The 18,578-nt window shown below is 43.0% G+C and overlaps 1 protein-coding gene across 1 annotated transcript in view; it reads right to left on the bottom strand.

The window, feature by feature from the left end:
- Positions 1-2,487: 2,487 nt before the first annotated feature.
- The window catches only part of LOC139071766 (basic proline-rich protein-like), a 191,007-nt gene continuing 174,916 nt past the window's right edge, over positions 2,488-18,578 (bottom strand). Inside the window, exons 3-4 of the transcript XR_011521579.1 lie at positions 4,487-4,548; positions 2,488-4,397 (exon numbers count right to left, since the gene is read on the bottom strand). The gene's annotated coding sequence lies outside the window, so the exon portion shown is untranslated. The remainder of the gene's footprint in view (positions 4,398-4,486; positions 4,549-18,578) is intronic.

The raw sequence follows: 18,578 nt of genomic DNA, 5'->3' as shown, positions 1-18,578 counted from the left end.
TCTGGCCATACTTAGACCCAACTCCAACACAGGACTGGCAAAGTTGAGCTCCCATCTCAGGTCTATGTACTCCTGGGTCTGCCTTGAGCCAACGTACAATATAATCTGACTCGTCATGGACCCAGCGGGTGAGCTTCTCACGCTCCTTGAGTTCATGGAGCTGGGGAAGGCACAGGAGTCACCTTTCTGGGGAACACACCTGGCAATCAAGCCATTGCCGCACAGAGGTTCCAACCCTCCGTCCAGACCAAGCCCCCACAATGCGGCTCTAAAATTGGTCCCAACCCCGGAAGTAACAAAAATTGCAGTTCCACCCTCATCCGCTGGGGGCTGGTATCAGAAGCGAGCAAATCCTCATTGACTCCCATGTTAAAATGCCAATTTCACAGCAGAAATAAACATGTTTACAGCCTGGTACCAGAACATGTTTTTTGTTTAAATGATCTAGTTTACACTCATGACAACTCTGAGGGGGGTGAATTTTTTCCTCACTCTTCTGTTTAAGTGTATTGAAAGCCTTAAATTCTGTATAATTAATGAGCATCTGACATACGTGACCGCCGCCTCAGACCCGCGTGACCACAAAGCTGGAAACTGTTTCGAGATTTTGAGTCTCTGTGCTTGTGTATTCTGTTTTGGATATTATTTGTGCAATTGTTGGACAAAATGACTTGCTGTGGTATTAATTGCATTAATAAAGCGTCCAAGGAGTCTCCACTTCATTTTTTTCGGTAAATTAAATGATATGTATGTATTTTAGGTCACTGCCGCCTTTAAACTAGCTGAGTTTATCGAAGTAGCGAGCTAACTATGATTTTAACATGTAGCACGTACTGTTTAACCATGATATTTAGATGTAAAATACGGTAAAATAATTGATAGGGCAAATGTCGATGGGTACAAGAGTAAAACCCAGTGCATTTAACATAAAAATGGGTTGAAATATGATGGAGCTCTTGGAGGGACACTTCTGTGCTCCATTCTTCCACCTGATTCTCCCCGGCGGTCAGCCCGGTGCATGTCTGACCGATGCGGCGCCTAGTAGCTGCTGCGTGGGCTGACCGCTCGTGGAGCTCTCAGATGGGGCTGACCGCTCATTGAGCTCTCGGACGGGGCTGACCGCTCGTGGAGCTCTCAGACGGGGCTGACCGCTCGTGGAGCTCTTGCACGGGGCTGACCGCTCGTGGAGCTCTCGGACGGGGCTGACCGCTTGTGGAGCTCTCGGACTCTTAGAGAGACCTGACCGCAGATATACTGCAGCTCAATTCCCTACCTAAATGCAAAGTTTGAGAGACGTGGTTTACTTAGGTCTGCACTTCCTTCGGGCTAATTTGTGTCAGGACGTGCCGGTAAAGTGAGCCGAGGAAAGGCGAGGATCCAGACCGGGGAGGAAGCAGGCAGACAGGTAAGATTCACTTAACAGGTTTATTAGGACGCACGCTGGACAATGAAACAATGACTCCACACAGGACACAAAACAGACGGGGTTTAAATACAGGAGGACCGGGAGCTAAGGTGATTGGGAAACAAGAGGCAGGTGGGGGTAATTGATGAGACACAGAGCTGAACTGAACAGGGAGACAGGACAGGGTGTGACAATTTGTCAAGTTCACAAAATGTGAAACGGGATGTAAGTTTAGAATCAGCGGCGAATCGGAACATATCTCGAAGCCCTGGCCGACGAAACGGTCCACATGACTATTACTGTCAGGCTCAGAGAAAATTCGGGTTGTTTTTGTGTCAGTCGATTCTGCAGCAGTGACTGTAACTAATGAAGCACTAGTTGACAGACATCATTAGAGCATGAAATCAGCACAGCGTGACCCGGTTCTGTAAGGAATTCTGTTCAGGAGGTCGCATTTCAGGCTCTCCACATCATATGTGACTGACTTTTACATTATAATAACGATCACAATCTAGGAAGGTTATAAAGCGCCTATATCTGACAGTTTCTTTTGTATATTATCTGACTTTATAATCTCCAACAACAATGTGCTTCTATTTTTTTTTCAGGCTAAATCTACCCAAGACATTGGCTGTCAGACTGATTAGCTGCAAGAATGCACTTGTCCAGGCTGACGTGAAGCCTTACCCGTAGCAAAGGTGAATTATTTTTAATAATCTTCTATGTAAACATTTTATTATCACCTTCTAGTTTTAATTTGTTTTGCAGATTATTGTTACACGTGATTTTATGCTCTTTTAAACATTTATAAATGTGCTGTTTCTTTGTTTTTTATATAGCCACCCAGTTTAGAGCTCCCAGCTCCATGATGGAAATTCATCTTCCAGAAAGTCTGGCTCATCATTTAGCCAGATTTCTAAGGTATAGGCCAAAAATGTTTAGGTTAGTTTTGATAAGGTCTGTGCATCTCTCATTTCATGACATGTCTGTCCCAGGTGGCAGCCGGGTGAGGGTGAGCGTGTTGGGGGCGGGGGGGTGGGGGGGGTGGGGGGGGGGTTGATGCTGAGGGTGGGTTACCTGGAGGTTTGGATGACGTTGGAGAGGCTGTGTGGGTGGGAGAAGGCTGCGAGCATGGGGGAGCCTGATGAGCCTGTGTGTGATGCAGGTGAGAGAGGGGACAGGGCAGAGGCCGGCTGGATGTGCAGCGGGCAGGGGGAAGCTTAAGCCTGGGTGGGTGGAGGTGGATCCAGGGCGGGCAGGGAGAGGTGAGACCTGGGCCTGGGCCACAGGCAGCTGATGGCGGTGTGGAGGACCAGCAGTCTCCAGCAGGTGTTGGTGGGGTGGAGGAGCAGCCGTGTCCAGCAGGTGATGGCGGGGTGGAGGAGCAGCCGTGCCCAGCAGCTGAAGGCGGGGAGAAGGAGTAGCAGGCTCAAGCAGGTGATGGCGGGGTGGGGGAGCAGCCGTGCCCAGCAGGTGATGGCGGGGTGGAGGAGCAGGAGTACCCAGCAGGTGATGGCGGGATGGAGGAGCAGGAGTGCCCAGCAGGTGATGGCGAAGAAGATGGCTGGAGAAGCAGCAGCAACAGCGGAGAGATATCCGCGGCCGGAGATGCCAGGGCACAGAGCGCAACACAGCAGGCGGGCAGGGTTACTCTGCGTAAGTAATTGATCAGTGCTTGGCAGTGTTAGAGTTGCTCTCTCTCTGTGCGTGGTCTGGTGCCGGGGACCTATTTACTGCCGGAGGTGTTGTGTGCCACAGGGGCTGGGCCGAGGAGGAGGCGGATTGGATCCACCATGTGGCAATCCTGTGGTTCCCAGACGACGACGCCAGCCTTGGAGATTCCTTGGTCGAGAGCTCAGCAGGGCCAGACTAGACCGCCTTGTCCCTTGGGGCCCTGCGCACACTTGATTGAACACTTTTTTTTCCTTGGCGTCATCAGGGTTTTGTAATAAATGTACCTTTTTAATTTGCTTTGGCTGTCGCACTGCTTGCCTTGTTTTTTTAGAACCTATTTTAATCCTTTTAATATTAGTGACACCTTCCATTCCACCTGGATCGTGTCACAGATACATAACCCAAACCAATATTACAATAACATAAACTCTTACACAAAATGCTCCTCTTGATAGAGCAAATCTGTTCAGCACATTCTGACAGACAGACCACCTTTCTTCTGTCATGTTGCTGTACAGGACATTTTTAGAGTTTTTCTTTTTAAAGATAAATAGTATTACATTTAAAGAGCAATAAATTCACATTATCAATTTTCCCACACTTTCTGTATACCAGTATATTATTGTTTTTCAATAAAGAATGACTAATTATTTAAGTTTATGGGTTTTTTCAGCACACAAATATCTATCTGTAAAAAATATCTACAAAGCTAATATTTACATAACAAGTATGATTGGGTTTTGAAATACAGCACTCTGTTTATTTTAGTACGATTTTTAAACCAAGTAAAGTTAGTAAAGAACACATTTCTATTGGCTGCTAAGAAACTGTTGGACTTAAAACAGGCCTGTTGTAGAAACAGCTTGGCATAAATGATTCTTCCTTTTTTGTCTTAACCAATGAAATTCCAGTAATTGAGCAAAAACATTTATTTTTTTACGTCACATTTTATAAAATAACAGGACACAACGTGTCGGGGCATTTAAAAAATACTTAAAATAATAAAAGGGGCCCAGAGAGCTGCAGAGTGAGTGGAACATTGGGTTGTGAAGGAAGTACAGTTCTCAACAGTGTGATATGAGGGTGTAGAAGGTGAAGCTGGTGCAGGTCCTTCTTCATGTTCACCAGATTCACACTGCAGATCAGGAGTTGCTCTTCCATGCATGGAGTTGAAAAAGAAGGGGAGAAGGTCTTTTCACCTCAGTCCGCCCCAACTGAACCAGGAGACACGGACGTCAGGGAGGCCAAGGTTGTCTGAGGGTCTCTGCAGCTCTCTGGGCACCACGCCTCACTCAGCTGTCACCGATGATCCAAATGGCTATGGAGAAAAAAAATAACAGGTTTGGCCTAGCTGTTTAAAGTACAAAACCATACATGAAGTGGTCAAGACAGGTATTTGGAACTTACACTTGCTGCGTTGTATAGCTGATGTTGGAGACACAGGCTGCCATGGTGACCTTTTAACAGATCTAAGAAAAAAAATGTAATAAAAGAATGAAACTTAAAAACTCCCAGACCTCATTTAATGATTGCTAATCAGCTACAGCTGATTTATTGTTTGGATCACAGTGAGTTACACTAATTCTAATATATTTTTATTTCTATTACACATACATACTTTTAACTGTTATTTTCACACACTGTAAAAAAAAAGTCAATAGAATTAACAGGAAAATTTTGTAAAATCTCAACATAAAAAAGTTGTGGAGCACAATACAGTGTTATGGTGTTTATTTTACAGCATGATGTTGTATAATGTTGAACAGACAATTATTGTAATTTTTAAAATAAAAAAATGTGAATACTATTGTATTTTCATGTGAAAAACACAGATTTGTGCAATTTGTACAGAGAAAAGTTGTAACTTTAGAAACAACATACTGTTTTTTTTACATTTCTATGATGTAAAAAATACACAATTTATATTGTTTTTAAAGATACGTTTCTCTGTACAGTATTATGATTATTAAATTATGAATTTAGTGTGTGGTGTGCAGGAATTTGGCAGATACACTACACATCAACTGATTTCACACACCGACACTCCCCAGTCAGAGGGAAAATCTCAAGATCAAATGAAATCAAACATGACTGAGGAGGAGCATGTAACGCGCCTTATATAGTTTCATCACATTTCTTTCTGATTGGATGGATGTCAAATTTTATAGGCAGCACATTTGTTTCTCCATGAAAATCAGACCAAAACAATCCAGCAAGTTTCAAAGCCCAGATTTATAATGTTTCGGATTCTCTGTATCATGTTTACAAACTTTTTCTATTTCATCAATATTTCTTAACAACATCTATTCTAAGTGTTCCTGTTACCGTGAAATTTTACATTTTCAGTAATAATTTATAAAAATAAATACATTTTTAACAATTGCAGTTCCCCCCTCATCTGCTAGGGGCTGGTTCCAGATATCAAGTTCCTATTGAGTCCCATGTTAAAAATGCCAAATACACAGCAGAAAATAATGTTTACAGGTACAAAAAATACCTTACCCAATGACAGTGATGGACTGAGTGGGGGTTGAGCCTGCAACTGTCTGATCATGGGTCAGACACTTAACGCTTCTACCACCGTCACCAGAAGTAGATGGGTTTGACTTAGGCTCCCCATTTTCCAGGAGTGACAAGACAGGTGACAAGGCCAAGATGGCATTGGTGGGACTGGCCCACTGGGCTTCAGTTCATCTCTTCAGAAACCCACCAGTGATGGCACAGAGTATTAGTCATTGTGTGACCCAGGATTATAGGGGCTCCAACAGAATGCGTATAGTGGTTGTAAAAATATATACAATTTGAATAAATAAAGCTTTCATGCATTCAAGTTTTGCCTTATTTCCTTGTCCCAAGTGCATTAAATAAAACACATTTATCAAAAAAGCTATAGCAAATAATCACGTTTCACTTTATCCTTAGTCGATGATATAAGATACATTTTATAATGCAGAAAATCAAAGTGAAGGAATTGTCCTTGCAAAACTAAAAGTAAATAAATGAATATATGAGGAAATAAATAAATAAATGAGGAACTGAAACTAAAAATAGAAAGAAATAAACTAATAAATAGATTAAACAAAGTTCTATCGAAACATTTAATTATAAATAAATTTATGTCATTGTTTAATTATTTCCAATTTTCTCATTTATTTATTTTTGTTCTATTTTTCATTTTTGGCAGCATCAGTCTTCCGTACATCATGCCATCACAAACGGAGACAACACCCAACTCAACTGGAAAATTACTGAGTTCTTTGCTACAATCTCAAAATTTCCCCCACTGTGGCCAATATAGGTGCAAGGCTATAGTGATTTGTAACGTATTTAGCTCATGGCAGAGGACACTTCGCTCTTCCAGCTCTCCGTTCTGCCCTCGTTCTCGCATGACTTCCGTTTGGACGAAGTTTGAATTAACGGCTCTGACTCTGAGGCTGAATTCCGCCCGAAATTTTTCTCCAGAGGACCTACAGGACCACGTCAATGTCAAGTGTCTGTAAGCTAACTTTCATTTCCATAAAATGTAAAAAGCACAGTGGTTTGTTTTTAGGGGAATTTTTTTCTTTTTTGTTTCATCGTGCAGCAAAGCAAGTTAGCTTAGCTTTGCCGGAGCTGTCACACTTTGAAGTTTTCTAGCATTGTTTAAACTTGCTTGCCTGCACGTTTTGCAGTAAAACTTTACAGTCATTGAGGGGCTATGTGTTGCACTGCAGAGTGCACAGAAACGAACCTAGTTGTTTATTCAAATGCCTCAGCATTGAATGCAAATGGACATTTTGTACATATGCAGCGTTTAAAACTCATTTTTACTGAGTTCACAACGTGCTTTCACATCCTGAATCAGCTAAAGCCGTTGTTGAAAAATTGAAGTGCGCCATTTCGTTGTGTGGCCGCCAAAGTCAAACCGTGAAAGAACTTGTTGCTCATTTAAAGGAGCATATAATGGAGGGACGGCCCGTTGCGTGCCCAGTAAAAGGCTGTAAAAAGAATTTTACTGTTAAATCGTCATTCACAGCTCATATGTCCCGTAAACATAGAGGCTTTACTGTGCTCAATATTGATGCTTTGTACAAGGAAAGCACATTTCAGATTTGTAGTGAGGCAGAAGAAGATGGGCCAAGCGAGAGCCCAAATGGCACACTGACAAATGAATTGTCTCCAAATTTCAGTGAGGCTTTCCTCAGAAATTTGTGTCATTTCTACCTAAAACTTCAAGGACAGCAGCTTCTACCAGCATCCTCAATACAGACCATCGTTGAAGAGATGCAAAACGTACATGAGCTGGGAATGGATTACACTTTGAGTAAACTGAAGTCACTTTTAAAAGATGACATTTGTCTAGCAGATGATGTTATTGCTAAAGTATGTGATTGCGTGAAAGATTCAGATGTTTTTTCTGTTTGTCATCGAGGACCACTAAGAACAACATATTCAAGAGCACATACATTCAAAAAAGTGTTCAAATACACAGAACCAAAACAAATTAATTTAGGGAATGATGAAAACATGACTCAGAGATTTTACTACTACATACCCATTAAACAGACACTAAGTACACTTTTAGAATCCGAAGAATTCAGTGTTGCAACGGCCCAGTGAAACAAACTCTGATGTTTTCTGACATAAGTGATGGACAAAACTTTCAGTGCAACCAGTTCTTCATTGAAAATCCTGGGTGCCTGAAACTCATTCTGTACCAAGATGCCTTCGAAATTGTAAATCCTCTTGGATCAGCTAAAAAGAAACACAAAGTTGTTGCTGTTTATCTATCTGTGGCTAACTTACCTGTTCATGTCCGGTCAAGCACTGATCACATGTTTCTTGTTTCATTGTGTGCAGAGAAAGATTTAAAACAGTTTGGAACTGCTAAGATTTTTTCTGAACTTCTCATGGATTTAAGAGATTTAGAGGAAAACAGCATTGTCGCAGGTGAAGAAACTATCAAAGGAGCACTCTTCTGTATCGCTGGTGACAATTTGGGATCACACAGCATCGGCGGGTTTACTGAAAACTTTAGTACCTCTAAGTACTTTTGTAGGTACTGTGAAATCACACGTAAAGACTTTGAAAATGATCCAAATGCTTGTGGTCCACAGCGCACCCCTGAAGCTTACAACTCTGCTGTCCTTCATCTACAAACTGGAAGCAATCAAGTCGTCAAGGTAAGCTCTGAGTTTAACTCACTAAAGTCTTTTCATGTCTGTGAACCTGGCCTTCTACCTTGCTTAGGCCATGACTTATTTGAAGGCATCTTGTCATATGATGTAGCACTGTACTTGAAATATTTTGTAAAAACAAAGAAATTGTTTACTTATTCCCTGTTGAACCGGCGAATCAAACAGTTCAGTACAAAGGATCAGATGCTCTCACAAAGCCATGCTCAGTCCACTCTGAGGCAAACAGGCTTTCAGGTCAGGCTGTTCAAAACTGGAACCTGTTGAGACTTTTGCCTGTGATCATTGGTGACAAGATACAAAATCCACAAGATGATGTTTGGCAGACAACTCTCCAACTCAAAGACATTGTTGATTTGGTTTGTGCACAAAAAATGTCTTTGCCACAAGTTGCCTATCTTGACATAATAATCCAAGAATATTTGGAAGCTCGAAAATCTTTATTCCCTGAAACTCCTCTTAAACCAAAATATCATTTCTTAAGGCACTATCCAGCACTAATTTTGAAATTTGGCCCTTTAATTAGGTTGTGGACAATGCGTTTTGAGAGTAAACATGGCTATTTTAAGAGATTTGCAAGGCATTTAAAAAACTTCTAAAACATATGCCTAACACTGTCAGAAAGACATCAGATGTTTCAGGCATACATTTCAGCGGGCACAAGCTGCAATCAGCTGCTGCAGGTCAACGACAGTTGTGTTTTTTACTCCAACCTGTACAGCGATGCAATAAAACAGGCAGTGAAAGACCTTGGATTTTCAGAAAACAATACAAGTGTTTCCACAGAAATCCAATATAAGGGAACATTGTACAAAAAGGGGCAGTTCCTAGTATCAAAATATGATGAGTCTATGGAGTTTGGACAACTTGTTTTAATCCTCATTCAAAATGAAAATGCAGTATATTTTGTTGTGGATGTACAAACAGGTGTCTATCATTCTGAACACCACCTCTATTCAGTAACAAAACAGAGTTCAAGCACTTTGTGTCTTAACATAAATGACTTGGTTGACTTTTACCCTTTGACATCTTATGAGGTAAATGGACAATAATTTATTCCTCTGAAACACAGTGTTTTCAAAATAGAAAAGTCTTTGAGTACCATGATGGAAATCCCACTGCAAAGCAAAACAGGGAAAGAAAAGATTCATAAAAACTTAAGGATGTACATAACCAGTGGCGGCTGGCCAGTAGAGGGCGATAGGGCGCCGCCCTCCCAGTTTTTCCGTGTTTTTAATTTTTATTTAAAAAAATAAATAAATAAAATTAACAATAATCACATATTCTACGTTAATTGTGTGTTTTGTAACAAAAATAAATCATATATATATATATATATATATATATATATTAGGGCTGCAACAACGAATCGATAAATTCGATGAAAATCGATTACTAAAAGCGTTGGCAACGAATTCGTTTGTGTTGCGCAACTCTTCCAAAAGCCCCCTCCCCTCCCGCCCGCCGTTGCGCGCAGACCGGTGGAGAGCCGGCAGGTGTTTGTAAGAGGAACATGGCAGAAGCAGCGAGACCCCAAAAAAGTAAAAACTTCTAAAGTTTGGGAGCATTTTCAGTTAAATCAGGCGAAGACATGCAACGTTTGTAGGTCAGACTTAGCATGGCACGGGGATACTACGGTGATGATGCAGCGTCTTAAACGCAAGCATGTCAGAATCATCAGCGAGGAAGGAGAGAGCTCGGTGTCCGGGTAAGTTAAAAACTTTTCAAAAGTGATTCACCCAAGCCCCGGATTATTACACACGCTAGACATGCCCTAAGCTTGTAAAAAAAGTCTATAAAATTGTAAGCGCGACGCTATTAGATAGGCGGGGGGGGGGAGACTCGCGCCGCTGCGAACCGGTTCCGCCGTCACATTTCCGCAGAAACTGGTTGATTACACCGGGGCCAGACTACTAACATGTGGCTTTACAACCACAATGTCCTCAGAAGCGAAAACGCTCTTAAAAGGGAGGGAGGAGTCCTAACTGTTGCTGCAGGCATGTTGTGTGAGTGCAGTTATATACTGGTTAATATATTTTTGGGTTCAGTTGCTTTCATGGGGCCTAATGTGAGTCTATTTGGGATCATTGGAATGATCAGCAACATTTCTTGATGTGACTTTATGGCAGTTGCCCAGGGCATCATCGCAAGGAGGATGGCATTCATTTATTTTTGTTTTATTTGGTATTGTTTCAGTCATATTTGGAAATAGTGATTAATTTTGATTAATTCACAGCCTATGTTTAATTACATTTAAAAATTAGTTGTTTGACATCCCCAATTATAATAAATGTCTACAGATGAGATCAAACAAAACAGATGAGAATTGCCCTTAAAGAGCAAGTCACCCCCAAATAAACTTTTTTTTGCTGATAAACTAAATAAACGAGTGTCTAATCGTGCTGCAGACACGTGTCATCAATAATTTGGCACTTCAGTGCATCTTAGTTAAAATTTAAATATTCTGCCTCAAACTGGCAGTGTTGTGCCGTTGTCAGGTAAAAACTCTGCACTGTATTTTAATTTAAATCTGCCACCGCTATTGGCTAAGAAGTATGCTATGATGTAAACTGGTACATTATGATGTCACAATGCTGTCGTGAGCCTGAGTGTGTATGTATTTGTTAGCGGCTCCGCCCTCTCGGTCTGCCAGGCAACAGCATGTGTTGCATTTTTCAAACATGAAGCGGGAGTGGAGTTAGACTCTGGTAGGGGTTGACTTGCTCTTTAAGCTGTTTAACTTGGACCAAGCATTTTAGGTCACAGATAGGTGTAGCTTAGGGTCTCTGTCTATACACCTTATAAGACAATTTAGGTGATGGCATGTTGTTTTTCTGCTATTGAACTGTTTTCTAATAATGGTGTGTTTAATAAAGTGAAGGAAGGAGAAAAATAACGTTTCCCTAGCAGTTTTTAAAAATGTCCCTATGTAATCCGATTAATCGATTAATCGTGTCGAGACCCCATCCGATTAATCGATTATCCAAATAATCGTTTGTTGCAGCCCTAATATATATCTATATTGGTCTCTGCCGGTCTCTGCCGAGCTCTGCCGAGCGGTGGAGGCTGTGTGCTGTTTTTCAATCGCCCAAACAGGACGAGACCAGCTGTCCAATTGCTGACAAGAATATCAAAGGGTAGGAATGGGAATGTATCCAATCAGCGTCGACGTTGTTTCAGAACGTTTCAGAAGCATGATGGGCGATGGAGCTACCGCCAAAGAATTCGTTGGTGTTCGGTAGAACTCGGCAGAGTCGTTTTTGGTCGTGACGCAGATGTAACATGGACGCCGCCGGTGACTACAACCAGCATGGATACCGGATCTCAGCAGCCACTGAATTCAGTTCGGTCTCCTCCAGTATCCGTTCAAGAGGAGAACTATGGTGGAAAAACTTAATGTCAAAGAGCTTGGACCAGATCAGCCCGACATAAAGATAAGCCAGCAGGAGAAGGAGAGAGGTAAACTGTACACACTAGGCTTCTCCCCAAATTGGTACACCAGAAGGCTTGGCTAGCTGGACACAATCATGCTAATGCATTACTTTGCTTTCCGTGTTTGTTATTCAAAATGGCTGGGACAGATAAGGCATGGATGAGTCAGGAGTTACAGACATGAAACATTTTTCTGAGAAGGTGAAGAAACACGAGTCATCCCGGGCACACATGGACAACAACACGGTGAAGCTAGCCATGCTAGGCAGCAGAGCTAACGTTGCCATGCAGGGAACAACAGCAGCTGGGAGCAGAGGTAAGCTGTACATTACATTTCTGTGAACAAGACAATCAGAATCAGAAATCCTTGGTTGTCCCACAAACCGGGACATTTGTTTAATAACATGTTTAATGTGCAATAACTGTAAAAACTAATTTCAACACACATACTAGTTATACATATTTAATCACGTAAATGTGTATTTCATGTAAATTTGTACATACATCAATCTGATTCCATTTTACTTGTTACACTTCTGCTGCAGCAAACAAATTTCCCAGCTTTTGGGACAATTAAACATTTCTGATTCTCAATTAGATGTTTTTACCTCAAATGTAAAAACATCTGATTGAGAATCAGAAATGTTTTATTGTCCCAAAAACTGGGAAATATGACATTTGTAAGAGGATACTGATGACATTATTTCCTATAAAAGTGTTTCCTATGTACTTATCTGTTGTTTTTTATTTATCATATGACAGGTTTTTCACACCATCCTGAGCCATGCAAAAGAAGATTCTTGTCACCACACCCATGACCACAGCCGAATCAGAAAGGTGCTTTTCTACTTTAAAGAGGATTAAGACTTTCCTTGAGGAACACCATGACACAGGATGGGCTGAATGCTCTTGCCATGCTCTCCATGGAAAAAAAAGCTTGTCACAAACATTCCTGACTTCAATAAAAAGCTCATCGAGAGCTTTGCCACTCAGAAAGACAGAAGGGCAAAATGTCTGTACAAATGAGGTAACACACACATACACAAATGCATCCACTTTATTCACTGTATAAAGTTGACCTTGGCACAACACTCCAGAAATATTTAACAGTGTAAATTTCTGGCATTTTGTCTAAGTAGTGTTTACTACCATTACTGTAACAGTGACCTGCTCATAATTTTTGGTGTTCACTCAAATGTTGAAATTAAACAAAATGTTTTTGTTACTTGCCTCTTGCATTACCTATTTACCATTTATGGTCGTGTTATTTTATGTGCAATTTAATGCAGTATTTTTCAACCTTGGTCCGCAAGGCAGCGTGCCAATAGTCAGACACACCTGGATTAATCAGTTTGTCCAATGATGTAAGACAGGAAATAAAAGAGCTGTGCTTAATTCAGGAAATAGTGAAGTTGTGCACAAAGCTCAGAAAGCACAAGTTTGTTTAAAAAAAAAAAAATAGCACAGCCCCACCAAAAATATTTTTCACCAGCCGCCACTGTACATAACTAAAAAGTTTGAGACAGATATGATATATTTGACATTAAGTGGAAGGCTTTTTGATCTGTACATAGTACACTATATGTTTAATTACAATTATCGTTGTCGCTCTTAAAATCTTGTCTATTTTATTCCAGAAATGGCAGAACAAACATTTCTACGTGGCGCTATCAATGGCGTATTGCCTGACCTTGCAGAGGTTTCAAAAGAAATCCTCAAAGAAACTTTAAAGTCAATTGGAGTGGAAACTTACAACGACTTCCAATTTATTGCCGAGGATGACTTGCTATCAGCGTTGAGGCCAGTACAAGCCAGAAAAGCCCTTGCTGCTTGGAAATCCAGATGTAAGTTAAGTGTCTTACTAGAAACATTAGCTGCCCAAAAAATTTTTTACACAATCACTTGCAAACATGATATTCATAGTCAGTTCTGATAACTTGTATGTGTTTGTGTTTTATATGTGCTTTTAAGACCAGGATCCTGAAAGCAGCAGGTCTCCAGTTTGTACTTCACCAGAAGCTCCTGCATCTCTGCATTCTTCTTCCCCACTGAGCGTGTCATCAAACTCCTCCAACAGCAACCAGACATCTGAAATCGACTGGGTGGATACCTTTGAGGTACCGTGGAGAAAGTTTCCAGAGGAACTGATGCAGTCATTGGAGAGAGGAAAACGGCCAAGTCCAAAAATGAGGAGGGAGATGGTCAGGATTGTGGTATCAGAAATGATGAAAAAAAGTTCTTCCATAGGTAAAAGAAGTTCAACAGAAGTAGCAAAAAAGATGGTGGCAAAATATCCAAAATCTACAAGACGTCATCGAGGGTGATATCATTGGCCCTGGCTATCATTCTCTGGTCAAACAACTGCAATATCGACTAGAGAACGTGAAGCGATCTGCAGTTCCCAAAATAAGAAAGCGAAAGCACTGCTCTGAAAACTCAGACACTGATGAATTTACTCCAGAACAGCGAGCTTCGGTTCAAGACACTTATGGATGCATCAACTGGGATGTAAAATTCCTGCCACTTGGAGAAACCCCTGAAAGCCAGCAGCTGAAGAAGTAAAAGCTTAAGACAATGTGTCCCCAAAAGGAGGCAAATCCCGAGGAGATAAAGCAATTAATGAAGGCAACTTTCTACACACAGCGCAAAGATGTTAACCAGGGGGAAAGCATCCGAGAGATCTTGAGAGAGTGGCCACTTTTATTTGAAGACGTTGGCATGGCTGTCCACTACAAAGTACTAACTGGGCTTGGACTGAAGGAAACATTCATGCGGAACATGGATCTGAAGGGAAAACGACTGCTAAACTACATGAACACTGTTTGTGTGAACCAAAACAAACGGTTTTTCCAGGCTCAAACAAAGCTGAAGATGATAAGAGGAGAACTGGATGGCTATTCCGAAGATGTTAAAGAGATGGTGCTCCTACTTCTTCACTACTTTAATGAAAAGGAAGAAGCAATGTTTTTCTACGTGGAGGACACATGTCTGGCTGAAGAAGTACAGATGGAAAATGTCCCCATGACACTGTGTGTGGTAAGTTCAGAATATTTTGTTGTTGTTTTTTTCTGGTTGTTTTTTTGTCTTGTTTTCTTTAATCTGTCTTGCAAATGTTGTTTGTGCTTTGACAATGTTCTTATGTTTTTCCTCTGTACTTGATATTTGTGTTCTGTCATTTTCTTTATATTTTCATTTTTTTAATCATTATTTTGTCAAACCTTACTATGCCATTGTTTTTCTTTGTACTATTTTCTCCATTTTTTAATATACATATTATTGTTGTATCAGAAGTCTTAATTTTCTCTTGTTTTCTCTTTAGGGCGATCCTGCTATTATGCTAAACGGTTCATGTTGAGTGTGGATCAAGAAGTTGGGCACAACAACGTCTCCTGCTTCATCTCTGCATTTTGCATGATGTTTGGGAGCTACTACTGCCTGAACATTCATTACCCATCAGGTCTAGCGTGCACACCGGAGTTTCTGCAGAGGTATGTTTTTAGAGGTGATTTACAAAAAAAAGGTATTGCAGAAGAATGTACCATGTCTTTGTTTTGCTTATAGTTTGAAGAGCAGGTATACTGAGAAACATTTTTTTTATGGTTAGTTTTGAAATGTGATGGGCCACAGAGTTTTTCATGCAGGCTGAAAGTGAAAATAGTGTTCTACCTCGATCTTGTGCTTTTGCTTCTGATAGAAAATAGACAAAGGAAAATGCTCAGATTAGAAAAGCCAGTCAGATCTTCATCACACTGAAAATTTACATTCATGCACTCAACCTTTCTTTTCTCACAAGAAGGGCAGCTGTTGTTGGTTTAGCATCCACAAGTGAGCTGAGCACATCTTGACTAGTAGAAGCTAACAGTTAGCATTAGCAACTCCACAACACAACTCCTTAAGGCTTGTGTTCTTTGTGGAGATAAAAAATCAACAATGCAGAGCTAGCACAAATAGGATGTAAGTCTCCAAATTCTGCTGTTTTCTTCATCCGATTCCTGTTGGCAACTCCTATGCTATGTCTCTTGGCTGGCCATGGAGCGCCTTCCCCATCATGAGCCAAGATGGCCAAGTGTCATGTTGTGGTGAAGAAATCTAACCCACGACATACAGAATCAGATCTGAGATGGTGTAAAATGTTTTAAATAAGAATTTATTGAAGGGAAACCAAGGAAGCAGCATAAACGTAGCTGAGTTCTTGCACGAGGAAGCTGGTGCGGGAAAACTGTGGACAGATCGGAGTTAGATCCAATTTGCGGAAGGAACAGGGAATCAGACTTGTGCAGAGGACTTACGGTCTGGAGAGGTGGGAACTGGTTTGAGGGAGGAGTGGTCCGGTCTGGGTAGCAGGGACTGAGATCCAGAAATGAGACGTGGAGGGAGCTGAGCTTGGGGAGGTCCAGGAAGGTTAAGTGGGCAGCTGGAGGTGGTTCTGGCCAGGGGAGAGGCTGAGAGACGAGCAGAGTTGGAGATCCAGATGATGTGGGCTCCAGAGTTCTGCCAGTCAGAGATGAGTGTGTAGGTTTGTCCAGGTAGAGTAATCATCCAGCGAAGTGTAGGAGTCTCCCAGCTGCTTAAATACCCCTGGCCAGCTGATGAGCAGATCTGCTGCAGCTTGGTCACCTCCAGACACGCCCACCTGCAGAGGGAAACTCAAAAGACAGGGAGTGACAGCAGGGAAATACCTCAGACCGTGACAGTACCCCCCCACCCCCCTCAAGGGACGCCACCCGGCGGCCGAGCAGAGGAGGAGGAGGAGGAGCGGGCCAACTCGAAATCCCGGATGAGAGAGGGGTCATAGATCCATGACCTCGGGACCCACTGCCGATGTTCCGGGCCATAACCCTCCCACTCGACCAGGTACTGGAAACCTCGGCCACGAGGTCGCACATCCAGAAGGCGCTGGACACGGTAACCGAGGCCCCCGTCAGCGAGACGCACAGGAGGCGGAGGGTCGACAGGAGGGCACAGGGAACTGGAGATGACAGGCTTAAGGAGGGAGACATGAAAAACGGGGTGGATCTTCATGTGGGACGGCAGATCCAAGCGGATGGAGGACGGGTTGACGACAGCAGAAATCGTGTAGGGACCGATGAATGTGGGGGAAAGTTTTTTGCAGTGGTCCTTTAATCTGATGTCCCTGGTGGAGAGCCAGACGCGCTGTCCAGGCGCATAGTCCGGGGCAGGACGCCGGTGCCGGTCGGCCAGACGCCGGTTGCGTTCTGAAGTCCTCTGTAGGGCCTGTTGTGTGGCCGCCCAAACCCATCGGGCCCCCTTCAGGAACTGAGGAACGGAGGAAACTGTGGTGGGAAATACAGAAGGGAAAAAACTGGGTTGAATACCTGTCGAGGCCTCGAAGGGGGATAGTCCAGTGGCGGAGGAGACATGGGCGTTATGGGCGTATTCGATCCAAGGAAGGTGGGTACTCCAACTGGAAGGGCTAGAAGAACACAGACAACGGAGCATGGCTTCTACCTCCTGATTTAGTCTCTCGCATTGGCCATTTGACTGCGGATGAAAACCAGATGTTAGCGCCACCTTAGCTCCTAAGCAGGTGGCGAAGTCCCTCCACACCCTTGAGATAAACTGAGGGCCGCGGTCTGAAAGTATCTCCGCAGGGATGCCATGGAGCCTAAAAACATGCTTAACAAGCAGAGTGGCAGTGTCAGCGGCAGAAGGTAGAGCCTTTAGCGGCACTAGGTGACAAGCCTTGGAGAAACGGTCGATAATAGTCAAAATAACCGTAAAGCCTCGAGAAGGGGGAAGACCGGTGACAAAGTCTAGTGCAATATGGGACCAGGGCCTGGAGGGAATGGGTAACGGATGTAATAGTCCAAAAAGGGGTTGGTTACTTCCCTTGTTGCGGGCACAGGTTTGGCAGGCGGAAATGTACTCCTTGACATCTTTAAACATTGTTGGCCACCAGAAAGACCTCCGGATTAAGGCTACGGTACAACTGATACCAGGGTGGACAGAAAACTTGGCGGTGTGGGCCCAGTTAATCACCTTATGCCTGACGGAAGGAGGAACAAACAGGGTGCGGTTGGGTACCTGATTGGGACAGGGGTAGTTCCTTTGAGCCTCGAGCACCTGATCCCGTATCTCCCAGGTAACGGCTCCCAGGACACAATCCGGTGGTATGATGGTAGTGGGCTCGGGATCCGAATTCACCGAGAACTGTCGTGAGAGAGCGTCGGGCTTGATGTTCTTGTTGCCTGGTCTGTAGGAAATGATAAAGTGAAAACGTGAGAAGAACAGGGCCCACCTGGATTGACGTGGGTTGAGACTCTTAGCTTCTTTGAGGTAGGAGAGATTTTTATGATCCGTCCATATCACAATGGGGTGCTCAGCTCCCTCCAGCCAGTGCCTCCACTCCTCCAAGGCGAGTTTCACAGCTAGGAGCTCACGATCTCCCACATCGTAATTTCTCTCGGCAGGAGAGAGGCGCCGTGAGAAGAAGGCGCAGGGATGGAGGCGGTGATCTGTGGGGGAGGTTTGAGAAAGCACAGCCCCGACTCCAGTGTCCGAGGCATCGACCTCGAGTGTAAACTGTTTTGCAGGGTCTGGACGGGTGAGAATAGGGGCCTGAATGAACCTCTCCTTTAAGTCACAGAAACTCCTGGAGGCTTCAGCATCCCAAATGAAAGGCCTCTTTACTGAGGTTAGTTGTGTTAAAGGGGCGGCTATCTGGCTGTACCCTTTAATAAACCGATGATAGAAATTTGCGAAACCCAAAAATCTCTGTAGCTGTTTGCGTGTGGAAGGAGTGGGCCAGTCCTTAACTGCCTGCACCTTTTCGGGGTCAGGTCCCAGCCTTCCACTCTCCAGTACGAAACCCAGAAACTTAACAGATGGGGCATGAAACTCGCATTTCTCCGCCTTAACGTAGAGCCGATTCT

This window comes from Nothobranchius furzeri, chromosome 9 (genome assembly GCF_043380555.1).
Source record: "Nothobranchius furzeri strain GRZ-AD chromosome 9, NfurGRZ-RIMD1, whole genome shotgun sequence".
NCBI classification, from domain to species: domain Eukaryota; kingdom Metazoa; phylum Chordata; class Actinopteri; order Cyprinodontiformes; family Nothobranchiidae; genus Nothobranchius; species Nothobranchius furzeri.
Note: the sequence above shows the minus strand (reverse complement) of the source record. Positions and strands in the feature narration are given on the sequence as shown.